A 14723-nucleotide genomic window follows, 5' to 3' on the forward strand; every position below is an offset into this window, starting at 1 on the left:
GTAAAGTTTAAAACATGTAAAGATGATGATATTTATCAGTTAGCAGAAAGCATCTGAGAATAGGGTTGCCACCTGTGTCTGACAAAAATCCTGGACATTTCGACCATCCAATCGACCTTTTTGCTTGTAAGCAACGGCGCCCTTCGCACATCTAACCCAAGACAAAAATCGCCCTTCTACGCTGAAATTGTATTGCTCTAATTAGTAAAAATGACGCTTTTGCTAGTTATTTGTTTAGTTAATTGCTTTACATAATAAAGCAGGTCTTCATTATTTTGGTTTATTTCCAACAGTTTTTGGTTGTGGACACCTGGGGGCAGTAGTGGGCACAGGTAAAAGGGGAATACATACTGTAATTAAGTTCTGTTTGTTTGCTTATGTGGAATAAAAATAAATAATTTTTCATTGTATCTAAGAATACCTGAATGTAACAATGTAAGGTGTAGTGTCAAACAGCTTACCTGATTGCTTAGAGTGTGGTGTGTGCTTTGCTTGTGCTTGCCTGTGCCTCTGCTGCTTGCTGCTCTTGGCTAAACAAATACATAGGAGGACATGTAACTGATATAACTGGGCACATACAGGAGTATGTACTACACTATTTCATTTAATTCACCAAAACCTTACCTAATCTTCCATTTATATTTGGTGTTTTTCTTTGCTGCTGCTATGAGTCCTGGCTGATTTTCAGTGAATGTCTTGAACTCAGTACAGGACAACTGAAAGTTTAGCCTGACTTGAAGCTCAGCCTTCACCATTTCAACAGAGAGTCTGTTTCTTTTATCAGTCCAAGCATCCTCCATTGCCCCTTTTCCACCAAAGCAGTTCCAGGGCGGGTTCGGGGCCAGTGCTTAGTTTGGAACCGGGTTTTCTGTTTCCACTGACAAAGAACTGGCTCTGGGGCCAGAAAAACCGGTTCCAGGCTAGCACCAACTCTCTGCTGGGCCAGAGGAAAGAACCGCTTACGTCAGCGGGGGGCGGAGTTGTTAAGACCAACAACAATAACAAGACCGCGAAAGATCGCCATTTTTAAGCGACGAGAAGCAGCATATGTACAAACGCGAAGTCAGCCATCATCATTATTATTGTTGTTGTTGTTGCTGCTGCTTCTTCTGTGTTGTTTTTGCTTTGATATTCGCCCCAAGGTTTATGCAAACGTAGCGCTGTAACTGACGTATACAGCGACGTAAGTGACGTATACAGCAACGTAATGACGTATTCAGCGACGTAATGACGTGGCTCCGCTTAGCACGGCGAGCTCAGAAAAGCAAACTGGATGTGTTTTCTAGGGCATCTGGTCTTCACTTAAATCTAAAAAAGTGTGAACTACTAGCTATCAAGGACTGCGATGTTGATTCTGTTTCAAATATTCCTGTTAAAAACTCTGTAGTTTATTTGGGTGTCACTATAGACAAACAAGACTCTCATAGATGCTCAGTTAATTTCTCTCCCATTATTGATAAAACAAAAAAAAGATTAAATCAATGGCTTCTTCGTGATCTGTCTTTAAGTGGCAGAATTTTACTTTCCAAAGCAGAGGGGATCTCCAGGTTAATGTATGCTGCTCTCTCCTTGAGCGTAGATACACAAACATGTAAAGCTATAGACAAAATTTTATATGACTTTGTCTGGAAAAACCGTACTCACTTTGTTAAAAAATCTGTCATAATGAATGAATACTGTAAGGGTGGCCTTAACTTTCTAGATTTTTCCACATTGAATTACACGTTTAAAATAAACTGGGTTAAGCGTTTTTTAAGGCATCCAACATCACTGTGGAACTTTATTCCCAATTACATTTTTTCTTCTTTGGGGGGTCTGAACTTTGTCCTAATGTGCAATTACAATATTGATAAAATTCCTGTAAAACTTGCTTCTTACCATAAACAAATCCTGTTGGCCTGGTCACTGATATATAAACACAACTTTAGCCCACAAAGATTTTATATTTGGAACAATAAGCATATTTTATTTAAAAATAGATCACTCTTTTTAAAGCATTGGTTTAATAACAATATCATTTTAGTTAATCAACCCTTCAATCAAGATGGTCATCTTTATTCCTATTCTGAGTTTCTTCTTAAATATGGTAGCTCTGTCACCCCGAAGGACTTCTCTGTTGTTTTTGATGCCATCCCTGCGGGCATAATTTCTTTATTTAGAGGCCTTAAGGGTCAGTTATATGACCCTGTCGTGCGTGATGTTGCTGAGACTAACGTTGGAAGAAGTTGCTTTTCAAATCATAAGAATTCAAACAAAACAACCCGTCAACTTTTCCAACAAGAAATCACCACTGCGCCACCTTCTTTATCATTCTGGTCTAGTTATGTAGGGGACATTTGCTGGGATAAAGTGTGGCTGCTACCACATAAATTCTGCTTGACTAATTAGGTCAGAGAGATTTCTTTTAAGTTGATACATAGGTTTTACCCAACCAACCACTATTTACAGAAACTTAAAAAAGATATTGATGTAAACTGCACCTTTTGTAGGGATCACAGAGAAACACTTGAACACTTATTTTGGTCATGCTCTCATACAAAGACATTTTGGTCTAAACTATCAAGATATATTATAGATTCTGTCTACCCTGATTTTGCTTTGAAATGGGAAAATGTACTCTTTGGTTTTGTTACTCAAGACAGGAATGCCACTTCTGAGTTTTACTTAATTAACCTCATTATCATTTTAGCCAAACATTATATACACAAGTCAAAATTTCAAAATGTAAAGCCAACCTTTATTGAATTCTCCTTTATGTAAATCATTATATAGCATCCATCTCTTGTTCTCTCAATAAGAAAGCTGTGAAGTCTTATTCCCTTTTTGTGCTGTACAATGCATTCATGTAATTTTATTTATTTTCCTGTTTCTGTTGCTGTTTATTTGTTTTTGTTTTTTTTACTATTATTTCCATGCCATAACCCCTGGCAGACTGTTATATATATATATATATATATATTTTTTTATACAAAATGTATGCAATGATATTTGACAATAAAAATAAATAAATAAATAAATAAATAAAAAAGGAAAAGCAAACTGGTTCTCAGCTGGCTCGCAAGTTGAAATACACATTTTGCCCATTATGTACAAAAAACCGGGACATTCAGTGTCCCGGATTTTTATTTTTTTTTTCCGGGACAGACCATGAAAATCCGGGACAATCAGGAAAAACCGGGACAGGTGGCAACACTATCTGAGAACAGCTTGGTCTTTAGTCTAGATTTGAAGCTGCCAACAGCAGGAGCATTTTTGATGTCCTCTGGCAGTTGGTTCCATAGCTGCACTGCATAGTAGCTAAAAGCTGCTTCACCACACTTTGTTTTAACAACAGGTTTTACCAGTAAATTTTGCTGCTGCGATCTGGTAGATCTGATTGGGTTAGGCTGCTGCAACATATCAGAGAGGTAATTGGGCCCTGCACCATTTAGAGATTTGTACACCAACAATGCTTTAAAGTCAATTCTGTAGCTTACTGGAAGCCAGTGAAGGGACCTTAGAATTGGAGTAATGTGTTCTGTTCTTTTTGTTCGTGTGAGAACCCTAGCCACTGCATTTTGAACCAGCTGAAGTCGTTTGATGGTCTTTTTTGGCAGGCCTGTGAAAAGGCCATTGCAGTAATCAACCCTACTAGAGATGAAGGCATATATAAGTTTTTCAGATCATTTTTTGACACAAGTCCTCTTAGTTTGGAAATGTTTTTAGGTGATAAAATGCCGATTTAGTGATTGCTTTCATGTGACTGTCAAAGTTTAGCTCGCTGTCAATGAAAACACCAAGATTTTTAACCATATCTTTTGTTTTAATCCCCTTTGTGTCAAGAATAGTGGTAATCCTGAGTCTTTCATCTTTTTTCCCAAATAGAATTACTTCTGTTTTATCTGTGTTCAGCTGAAGAAAATTTTGTGACATCCAGTTGTTGATTTGGTCGATACACTGGTAGAGACATTCAAGGGGGGCATAATCATTAGGTGATAGAGCAAAATAAATTTGGGTGTCATCTGCATAGCAGTGATACAAAATTGAGTTGTTCTTGATAATTTGTCCAAGTGGGAGCATATAAAGGTTGAATAGTAATGGTCCAAGGATCGACCCCTGGGGACACCACAGGTCAAGGACATTGATGTTGAGGTACAATTCCCCATGGTAACAAAGAAGCTTCTATCTTTTAAGCATGATTTTAACCAATTGATAATTTTACCAGTCAACCCAACCCAGTGTTCAAGTCAATATAGCAGTATGTTGTGATCAACAGTATCAAAAGCTGCACTGAGGTCCAGTAACACCAGGATCGATGTTTTGCCTGCATCAGTATTAAGACGTATGTCATTTATAACTTTAATCAGCGCTGTTTCAGTGCTATGATTGGCACAAAATCCTGACTGAAAGTTATCAAAACAGCTGTTTGATAGCAAGAAGGCAGTTAATTGATTGAAGACAATTTTTTCAAGGATTTTCCCAATGAATGGTAGATTTGATATTGGCCTGTAGTTGTTCAATACTGAAGCATCCAGATTATTCTTTTTAAGTAGGGGCTTTACAACGGCTTTTTTCAGGGACACAGGAAAAATGCCAGTCAGTGAGGGCAGGTTTTACTGGATACTTGGCACAAATCCCAGTAAAGGATCAGGAATGTTGTGTGACGGAACCCAGCATTGATCTTCTGGGCTATAACTCTTATAACTCTCCCACTCGATCAAGTACTCCAACTTTCCTTCCTTGCAACACAAGTTGAGAATTGACTTGACGATGTCGGCTGGTTGTATTTCAATGACGAGGGATGCAGGTGGTATGCGGTCCAGAGGTGGCAGGTTTTAAGCATGACACATGAAACCTGATATTGAAGAGAGTCGGCAGTTTTATGGCAGATCTAGTTTATGGAGTACTTCATTTACTCATCGGAGGATTTTATATGGGCCACTGTATCTAGCATTAAGCTTCTTACACTCATGTATGCTCTTGATGTCCTTCATGGACAGCCAGACTCAATTACCAGGGTTATATTGTGGGGTCTCATCCCTGTGTTGGTCAGCAACCTGCTTGGTTCTCCTGGCCACTTGTTCCAGGTTTTGATGGGTGCTCTCTCACACTTGCTCATTCTACCTAAACCAGTCATGTACTGTGGGAGAGTCTGTGGGATTAGCATACCAGGGGAACAGAGGTGACTGATAACCAAGCACAGATTGGAACAGGGTCAAGAGCATAGCTGAATGATATTTCATTGGACTGCTTTTACCTTTGATGATGACATGCATTCGCTGTGGCATGATTTTGATAACCTTATGCAACATTGCAACATTTATGTCCATCCAGAGTTGCATTCATTTTTCCAGAGATCTTGTATTGACAATGGGGGAGTTGAACCACTGTAAAGTCTTCTGCAACATCCCAAAGACTTTCAATGGGGTGTGAAAATGATTTCTCATGCTCCTAGAACCACTCTTTCACAATCAGGGAAGAAAAACTCCATTGGTGTGATAGTAACCTGGTCATTCAGTACATTCATGGTGTCAGCTGACTTCCTTTTATTGCCCCATAATGTTGCTGAGCCTTGACCTGACCAACTGAAGCAATCTGAGATCATAACCCTGCCTCCAGAGGCTTGTACAGTGGCCACTATGTATGATGTATGATGGGTTCATTACTTCATGTGCTTCCATTCTTACCTTGACACTCCCATTGCTCAGGAATAGGGTAAATCTGGACTCATCAGATCACATGACCTTTTTCATTGCTCCAGAGTCCAATCTTTATGCTCCCAAGCAAATTGAAGCCTTTTCTCCTGATTATCCTTACTACTCAGTGGTTTTCTTATGGCCATACAGCTGTTTAGTCCCAATCCCGTGAGTTTTCGTTGCATTGTGAGTGTGGAAATCCTCTTACTTTCACGATTAAACATTGCCGTGAGTTCTAGTGTTGGTATTTTTTATGATTCAACTGCACCAAGTGTTTAAACGATGTCCAATCATGGTTAGTCAAGATTATTTTCCAGCCACATTTTTTCCATGAAGTTGACGGTTCATCTCTATCTTTCCAGGTTTTAATAATGCATTGGACAGTTCTTAACCCCATTCCAGTAATTTCAGCAATTTCCTTAGTTGTTTTATTTGCTTAATGAGGGCCAATAATTTGATCCTTCTGAAAAACAGCAAGATCTTTTCCATGACCATGGGAAATGTCTTCTGACATGGTTGTTTAAGAAATGAGAAACTACTCACTGCATCAGTTTGGGTTAAAAGAATTGTTGCCACCTGAAACACCATTTCAGCACTATTCCGCACTACCTCACCTTAACAGCTGCTAGTTTGTTTATACTGCTTATTTCATGTTTACCTGCTATACCTCAAGTGCCCTTGACTGTTTGTTTATTTGCACCAATTTACGTGTGTGTGTGTGTGTGTATATGTATGTATATATGAGTGTTTAGTCTACGTCTAGTTCATATCTAGAGTGTTTATACTGTTTATATTGTCTGTTTGAGTGTTTAGTCTGTGTGTAGTTCTTATCTAGTGTTTACACTGTTTATATTGTCTGAGTGTTTAGTCTATGTCTAGTTCTTATCTAGTGTTTATACTGTTTATATTGTTTGTTTGTTTTTTCAATTATTCTATTTTTATTTTTATTTATTGCATTGCCTGTTTGCACCGTGGGTCAGAGAGGACTGAAATTTCATCTGTGCTGTATGTTGAGCATGCATAGCATATTTGACAATAAAGTTGACTTGACTTGACTTGACTTGAAACACACTAATCACTGCAGTAATAATCCAATCAAAGACTCTTAATTATTTGCTGATTTTAATTAGCCTGGCAAGCCAGACTAAATGTGAATGTTTAGTCTGGCCTCGCTCGTAGATATTTCCGAAGGGTGGGGGTGGAATAACCCGCTGTCTTTCAAACTGTCTCTGTGCGTATAGGCCAACGCTCTGACCAATCAGCACAACAGTGACTGTGACGTAGTCAGAGCGACAGAAAGCAGTGGGGGAGGCCTTGAATTAAATAATTTTTCAAAATGCGTATTAATTAATAAACAGGTTCTAGATATTAAGAAGTTTGGAGATAATGATCACAAGTTTGGAGTCTGTACCACATACTTAACATACACTTATTTTTTCAAGTGTTTTTCAAGGGTTTGCTTAAACTGTTTTTGAGAGTTTTTATTTAGTGGTGTTTGGTGAAATAATTTCCCTTAAATTTAAAATAACGGGAAAATAAGAAACAATCAAAAAGTAATGTTTCAAAGCTGTTTATTAATTCTTCGTACTGCACAAACTAGCCCCATCCTTTTGGCTACGAGCGGAGCCAGCTGGTAGATCAGACTTTTGCCATAGCCGGTCGGCAAAACAGCAAAAACGTCCTTCTTGAAAAGGAATGAGCGGAGAGCCTCTTCCTGCTCATGTTTCAATGAAAACTCCAAGTCTAATTCTTCTAAAACTGATTCCAAAGCGGAGTCAAACGTGCGCTGTTCACTAGCCGTAGCCATCTTTCCTGTTGTGCTTTCTCCAGCGTCGCACAGCTTTGTCGTCACTCCTGCAAAAGCCCGCCCAAAGAATCCAAACAAAAACCTTGAGTTGTGATTGGCGGGCATGATTTGATGCCCGGGGTGTTTTGTTTATATGGTGCGAGGCTAGACCCACTCGCAGGCAAAAAATATTTTTGGCCGCTAGGCGGGTGGGTCTAGTTTACTAGGCTAGATTTTAATCCAAATGGTGACTTTTCTTTTTGGCTGGGCAGTGGATATGTTCTACCTTTTAGGGAGTGAATTTGACTTTCATAGAAATTTGTTACATGTCTCTCTATTTGCCTTACAGTTTTCTGATACTCGTCCACATTTTTGGCTTGTAAAAACATTATTATGTAACTATTTTCATAATTTATGTGCAAATTATTATTGGAATAGTTCAAAGAGATAAAATAAACAATACTAAAATTGTCAGTTTGTTTGTTGCACTCTAATGCAGACAAAAGTGCAAGAATCTGCAGAATTTCATGGTATAAAATTTGGACATGAATGATGGGACACAAATCTTTAAAGCTTTCCTAACCTTTTAAATGGAAATAATGTACAATTCTGTCACCAGAAAGATATGCAGCTATTGTGAAAGGGATAATAACACAAACAGCACCAAGGACAAAAAAGGCATTCGAGTCTCAACAGGATCTCCACAAGCAAAGAAAACTCTAAACACAGTTCTACATGCCATCAAAGAAGTTCACGAGTCTTTAAGAGGAAGAACTAAACTTCAGAGACAAAGAAGAAAAGAATTTGTGAGCCAAAAAAAACATGCTGAGAAAATGTGCTCAGTGGTAAAGTGCTTGCCCTGTGAGCGGGTGGTCGCGGGTTCGAGGCCTGGCTGCAACATACCAAAGTCGTAAAAATCGGTACTGGTACCGATTGCTCCCTTGCTTAACACTCAGCATATGAAGGTAGTTCCAGGACTGGTTGGCCCAGTGTCAGGATAATGTGATTGGGTGTGGTATTGTGTCTAGGGCATGATATTACAGCAAAGGCAGCGCTATATCTGCTTCAAGTAAACACTGTCTCTGTATAACTGAAAGGTCGTTGGTGGGATGATAAACCCAATCGCATATAATAAATACCAGATTGAATGTCTTTACCAAAATTAGATTGCATAAAATCCTATTACTTATTTTAAGATCATTTAAAGCCTTTTTTTTTTTAAAATTCCAGATCAAGGATGTTTTCCCAGCTGAAGTTAAATTGCAGTACATGGAGGAAGCTTCTACTGGACTGTACAAGTTGCCAACACGTCCTGACATCTCGATAGAATCCGTTACCAGCATCACCAAAAGACTATCAATGCCTGTTCTGGATGAAAAGGAAAGTTCAACCAGAACACAGTTTTTCAAGTTTTTGTAAAAGTGATGAATTGGTGTGTGTTACACTTCCTGATTATATTATGCCTGTAATAGCTATGTCATTTTTTAAAACTATCATTTTTTTCATTACACGATTTTTGTTCCTAGTTCCAGACTACATGGCCTACTTAAATAGTAGTTGAAGTATTTGTGGAAATAATAGTTGAAGTAATGAAAAAACTACTTTATAAATGTCAACATCAGTTTTTGAAATGAAAATTAGCACCGACAGACCTCAATTTGTAAATCTATTTACAATTATTTGATTTCCGGAGGCGGCACGGTGGTGTAGTGGTTAGCGCTGTCGCCTCACAGCAAGAAGGTCCGGGTTCGAGCCCCGTGGCCGGCGAGGGCCTTTCTGTGTGGAGTTTGCATGTTCTCCCCGTGTCCGCGTGGGTTTCCTCCGGGTGCTCCGGTTTCCCCCACAGTCCAAAGACATGCAGGTTAGGTTAACTGGTGACTCTAAATTGACCGTAGGTGTGAGTGTGAATGGTTGTCTGTGTCTATGTGTCAGCCCTGTGATGACCTGGCGACTTGTCTAGGGTGTACCCTGCCTTTCGCCCGTAGTCAGCTGGGATAGGCTCCAGCTTGCCTGCGACCCTGTAGAACAGGTCAAAGCGGCTAGAGATAATGAGATGAGATGAGATGATTTCCGGACAAAGAAACATTGTTTGGATAACTTGTGTTGTCCATCCTGTTACATGACAAGAGTTGCAGCTTCATAATGAATCTGTCATGTATGTAGCATGTTCCAAATCTTGAAACTAAATATATTATTAATAAATGGTATAAATTAAGTAAAATAAAGTCTTAAAACATATATTAAAATCTATTTTTTGATCAGTAAGTAACATTATTTTCACAGTAAACACAGTGGTGCATTTCAGATTTGAAGGACTCTTATATTAAAAGAAAAAATGTCTTTCAAAAATGTATCATGATGGGTTAGTTTTTGATAAATGGGGCTATATGCTTTTGAGGTATCATAATGCATTACATTTGCTGTAAAATTAAAGATTCTGTAATGTAGCTGAACAGATTTACATGTTACTTGTAAATTATCTGTCCTGTTATGTGAAATGAGGCTTGAGTATAAATACAGAGCAATTCTGCAACAGCTACTAAAAAAGTTATTTTTATTTAGTAGAGGACCTGGGTTAGACATGTAAGCACATAATTTAGGAGAGGATAACTCAACTGTTATAGGCTAACTTGAACCCAAGGAACAACTTGGGATGTGTGCCAAAATCACTATCCGGGGCCGAAAATTAGCAATCCAAGATGGCTGCCGGTAGCCATATTGAAAATATCAATTTTTGAACCACTCACTACAGAAATATGTGCAATACCTCATTTTATGGGTTTTGGGGTATGGGGAATCCATTAGTGACATCATTTTTATGATTGAAGGAAAAGGGAACAAGCTATGGTCAAGGGCAAGAAAAAATCCCACCAAAAACTGGCCAAAATTGCAGTTTCACAGAAAACATGAGAAAAACAGAATAACCCGACCTCAAACATGAAATCAGGGAACTGGGAGACCTATTGCACATAATTTAGGAGAGTATAAGAAAGTAAGAATTTGATTGAAAATACAATTTCTTTATATTAATCATACTATTATGATCAAGGGCAGCATGGTGGTGTAGTGGTTCGCACTGTCACCTCACAGCAAGAAGGTTCTGGGTTCGAGCCCCGTGGCCGGCGAGGGCCTTTCGGTGTGGAGTTTGCATGTTCTCCCCGTATCTGTGTGGGTTTCCTCCGGGTGCTCCGGTTTCCTCCACAGTCCAAAGACATGCAGGTTAGGTTAACTGGTGACTCTAAATTGACCGTAGGTGTGAATGTGAATGGTTGTCTGTGTCTATGTGTCAGCCCTGTGATGACCTGGCGACTTGTCCAGGGTGTACCCCGCCTTTCTCCCGTAGTCAGCTGGGATAGGCTCCAGCTTGCCTGCGACCCTGTAGAACAGGATAAGTGGCTACAGATAATGGATGGATATTATGATCAAAGGAATGTTAACTTAAAGTGAAAAATACAAAACAAAACTTATTACTTTAGTAGGCAGCAATGTCTTGAAGGCCTAAATGTTCAACAGCCAACAATACAACTTTTAACATCACATTCTTACTGTTTATGTGTCACAGAAACCAGGGTCAGGAACATGAAGAGTAACACAATAATAATACCGTAATACCAGCGGCCATTTTGGATTAGTAATTTTCAGGCTGTTTGCCCCGGAGAGAGATTTTGACACACATCCCAAGTTATTCCTTGGGGTCTAATTAGCCTATAATAGTTGAGTTATCCTCGCCTAAATTATGTGCATACATGTCTAAACCAGGTCCTAGACTACTTCTTGTTTCTGTAAAATTGAAGGCTGAGTTAAAACAAATAAATAGTTCTGAATTCCAAATGTTGATGTTTATTTTTTAGCCTATATATCCTGCTAAAAGGCTGAAGAGCAAATAGAGAGTCACATACAGTTTACCAAAACAACTTGATCTCAACATAAACCATTTTTAAATCACACTGTGTTAAGCCTCACTCACAACCCGCCGTACATGCTGCTACGGGCGGTCCACTGTAAAAAATTTGGCAAAACCGTGCTTGAGACTTGCTCGACACTTGCGTGTGTTCAGTGCTGTAGAAGGTCGCAGACTGCCCATGGAGACTTTTGGTCCTGCACATGCAAATTCTACTGGTCTTGCGACAAATCAAGAACGCATACACTACATATGGGACCTGTACTCCTTTTGTACACCTGAACCAAGTCAGCAGCGCAGCTAGTAGGGGCGTTTTGCGATGACAGTAAGATGCATGAGAGATGCACGGTCAGTGTATGAGTGACGTGTCTCAGAAGTACTACACAAATATTCCATACTTGCTATTTGTGCGGCGCGCAAGACAGAAGTGCATCTCACTTTTGCTCACTCTAGTTTGTTGACGGTGTAGTGGCTGGCTGCTTTATGTCCCGGGGCTCCCTCATGCCTGTGTTACCTTCTGGCTCTCTCCTTTTAGTTATGCTGTCATAGTTAGTTGCCGGAGTCCCTGCTTGTACTCGGTGCAATATGTATACTGCTCCTACTTATTCAGGTGACATTGGGCATACCTAACAACCTGCGTTTTCTTCCCCCCCCCCCCCCCACCCCAAATCTGTCCCTCTGAGTTACATGGAGTCAACAGGAAATCTTTTGGTGGAGAGGGTGGAGACCTCGACTGGCTATCGTAGCCTGCAGGGAATTGGCCGTCAGACTTCTGTCGCATGTCCCAGACCCGGTGAAATGTAACTGAATTGTCTTGGCCAGCCCTAAGGGTCCCATCTGCATCTCATCATTGCTGAGGAGTGTGCTCCCATCACCCAATCAAGCATCCAGCCAGAGCAGGTCATGATATATTTTTTACCATATTAACATGCCATTGTTGCGTGTTATGCCTGATGTCAAGACTCTCATCTCTGTAAGCCTACCACACAGATTTAATACTTGTCATTTTTAGGGCATACCTAACATGTGTTTTCTTTCTCTCTCTCCCCCCCCCCCCCCCAATCTGTCCCTCTGAGTTACATGTTGGTCCTGGGATTGAGATGCTGGCCTCTTCTGCCCCTCAGGCCTGCTTGGTCCATCCTGGTGCCCTGTGTCTGGTCGGAGTTTTATCGCATTGCTCCTGTGAAGGACGGCCCCATGAGGATAGTTGAGGGTTATACCTGGAGGATGCTCTGGACTCTTACAGTATTGCTTTTATGGCTGAGGACTACAGTTGTCTTGCTAACTTTAGGACTGCAGTTATTATGAACAGTTTTGCACTCAAGTTTCCATCAGTGAAGAGCTATAACATCAACGAAACTGTCCTCATGTTAAAACTGTTAATATTATAGTCAGGCTGTCTGTTGTTGCCCAAATGAGGATGGGTTCCCTTTTGAGTCTGGTTCCTCTCGAGGTTTCTTCCTCATGTCATCTGAGGGAGTTTTTCCTTGCCACTGTCGCCACAGGCTTGCTCATTGGGGATAGATTAGGGATAAAATTAGCTCATGTTTTAAGTCATTAAAATTCTGTAAAGCCGCTTTGCGACAATGTTTATTGTTAAAAGCGCTATACAAATAAACTTGACTTGACTCTCTACCCCTATGTGTGGCGTACACGCAGCGCACGCGACCTGCATCCAGCACATGTGACCTGCACGCGACATGAGGGGCAAGACTCTGGGTCTATATATTGGGGGAGGAGCCAAGGAACCGATCATGTAGCGTGTAGCATTGTAAAAGGGAAGAAGACCACCTCTTTCCTGTTTTTATTTGAGTATATGTTAATTTACCATGCAAACATTGAATAATAAAACATGAGTATAAGGGAATAATGCATTTTATTACATTGTAAAAAATCCCAACTAAATAGCCCAACAGTTTGAGCACTGAAACACACTTTGACTCCGAGCTGCTGTCCTGCTCCTGCTGAGTGGTGGGACGGGGTGTCGGGATGTCCTTGTCCTTATCACTGAGCATGGCACAATGGCCTGACAGCGATGATGGGATTGCACTGTCCTCACTTCTGGCATCGTTAGCTGAAACATACATGAAAATCAGCATTACATAAGCATAGATACTGAAATGAATGTATAAAGCGTGTGTGAAAATCCCTCTGGCAGGCAGGGCCGGATTATGGGGGGTCTGGGCCCCGGGGCCAGGAGTTCACAAAGGCCCCCCCCACACACAAAGGCTACTGAGGTCGCAAACTAGCAGAGGGCAACATGTGAATGAAGTAAATAAAGTGACATGTGAACATACTGTGTATGTTTAGAACATTAAGGCATACAATGCTAGTGATTAAAGATATATGCACTGTGTCAAGACGTTAACAAGGAAACTGATTAGGATATGTCAATAATTAAGCCATACCTAAGGAATAATTCATTCTAGGCTATATAAGTTTTTTCCTGCTCTTCCTTCTTGCAAAGTCATCCACTAATTCATCAAAGTTAAGCTATCGGACCAACTCTGATTCAATTGCCAGAAGAGAAAGTGAATTCAAGCGGTTTTGGCACATTGTCATCCTGAGTTCATTCTTAATACGAGCCAGTCTGGAGAATGAATGTTCCCCTTCACAATTTGTAATAGGCAGGGTCAAAAAAAGTCCGAGTGCTATGTAGACATTTGGAAAAGTGGACTGTAGATCCAAATCCACCATGGTCTTCAGCATTGTACTTGGGCATTTTTGATTTTCTGACATGAATGATTTGTATTGTACAAGTTCATCTGCCAGGCTCATGTCCAAATCTGTGGGATATGCTGCAGCAAGTGATTTGGCCCTTGAAGTGAGCTCACTGTTGGACATATTGTCAGGCATGAAAAGAACATGAAAAAGATTGGTCAAGTGTGTGTATGCAGTTAACCGATGGTTAAGACAAGACACAAGTTTGTCAATTAGAACAATGAATGTTTCAATCCGAAACTTTTCTTTTCCACTAAATTCAACACCTGGCTCTTCACTTTCATCAGCCATACGTTTGCGCTTCTTTGTGCGCTGGAGGTCATGCCTGTAGTCTTGGGAGACTGAATGGGTAACATTTAAAGCTGACCCTTCAAAAAAGGTGAAATTGTCTCTCTGTTCTGCCACAAAGTCACGAAGTGAAAGGAGAAGCCATGTAGCCGTGTGTATGTCAATGTTATGTTTCTGCAACTGCAGACTTGTGGCTTGGAACCGCTGCAGTATTGTATCCCAAAAGTGTGCCATGAAGGCTATCTCTAGGGTGTCCAGCTTGCCACAGAGTGCAGAGGCCTCGGTTCTAGTTTCACGTTTCTCCTGTGAATCTTTGGAAATATTGTTCAGTGCCTCTCTCAATTATGGATAA

Source organism: Neoarius graeffei, chromosome 14 (genome assembly GCF_027579695.1).
Source record: "Neoarius graeffei isolate fNeoGra1 chromosome 14, fNeoGra1.pri, whole genome shotgun sequence".
Taxonomy (NCBI): Eukaryota; Metazoa; Chordata; class Actinopteri; order Siluriformes; family Ariidae; genus Neoarius; species Neoarius graeffei.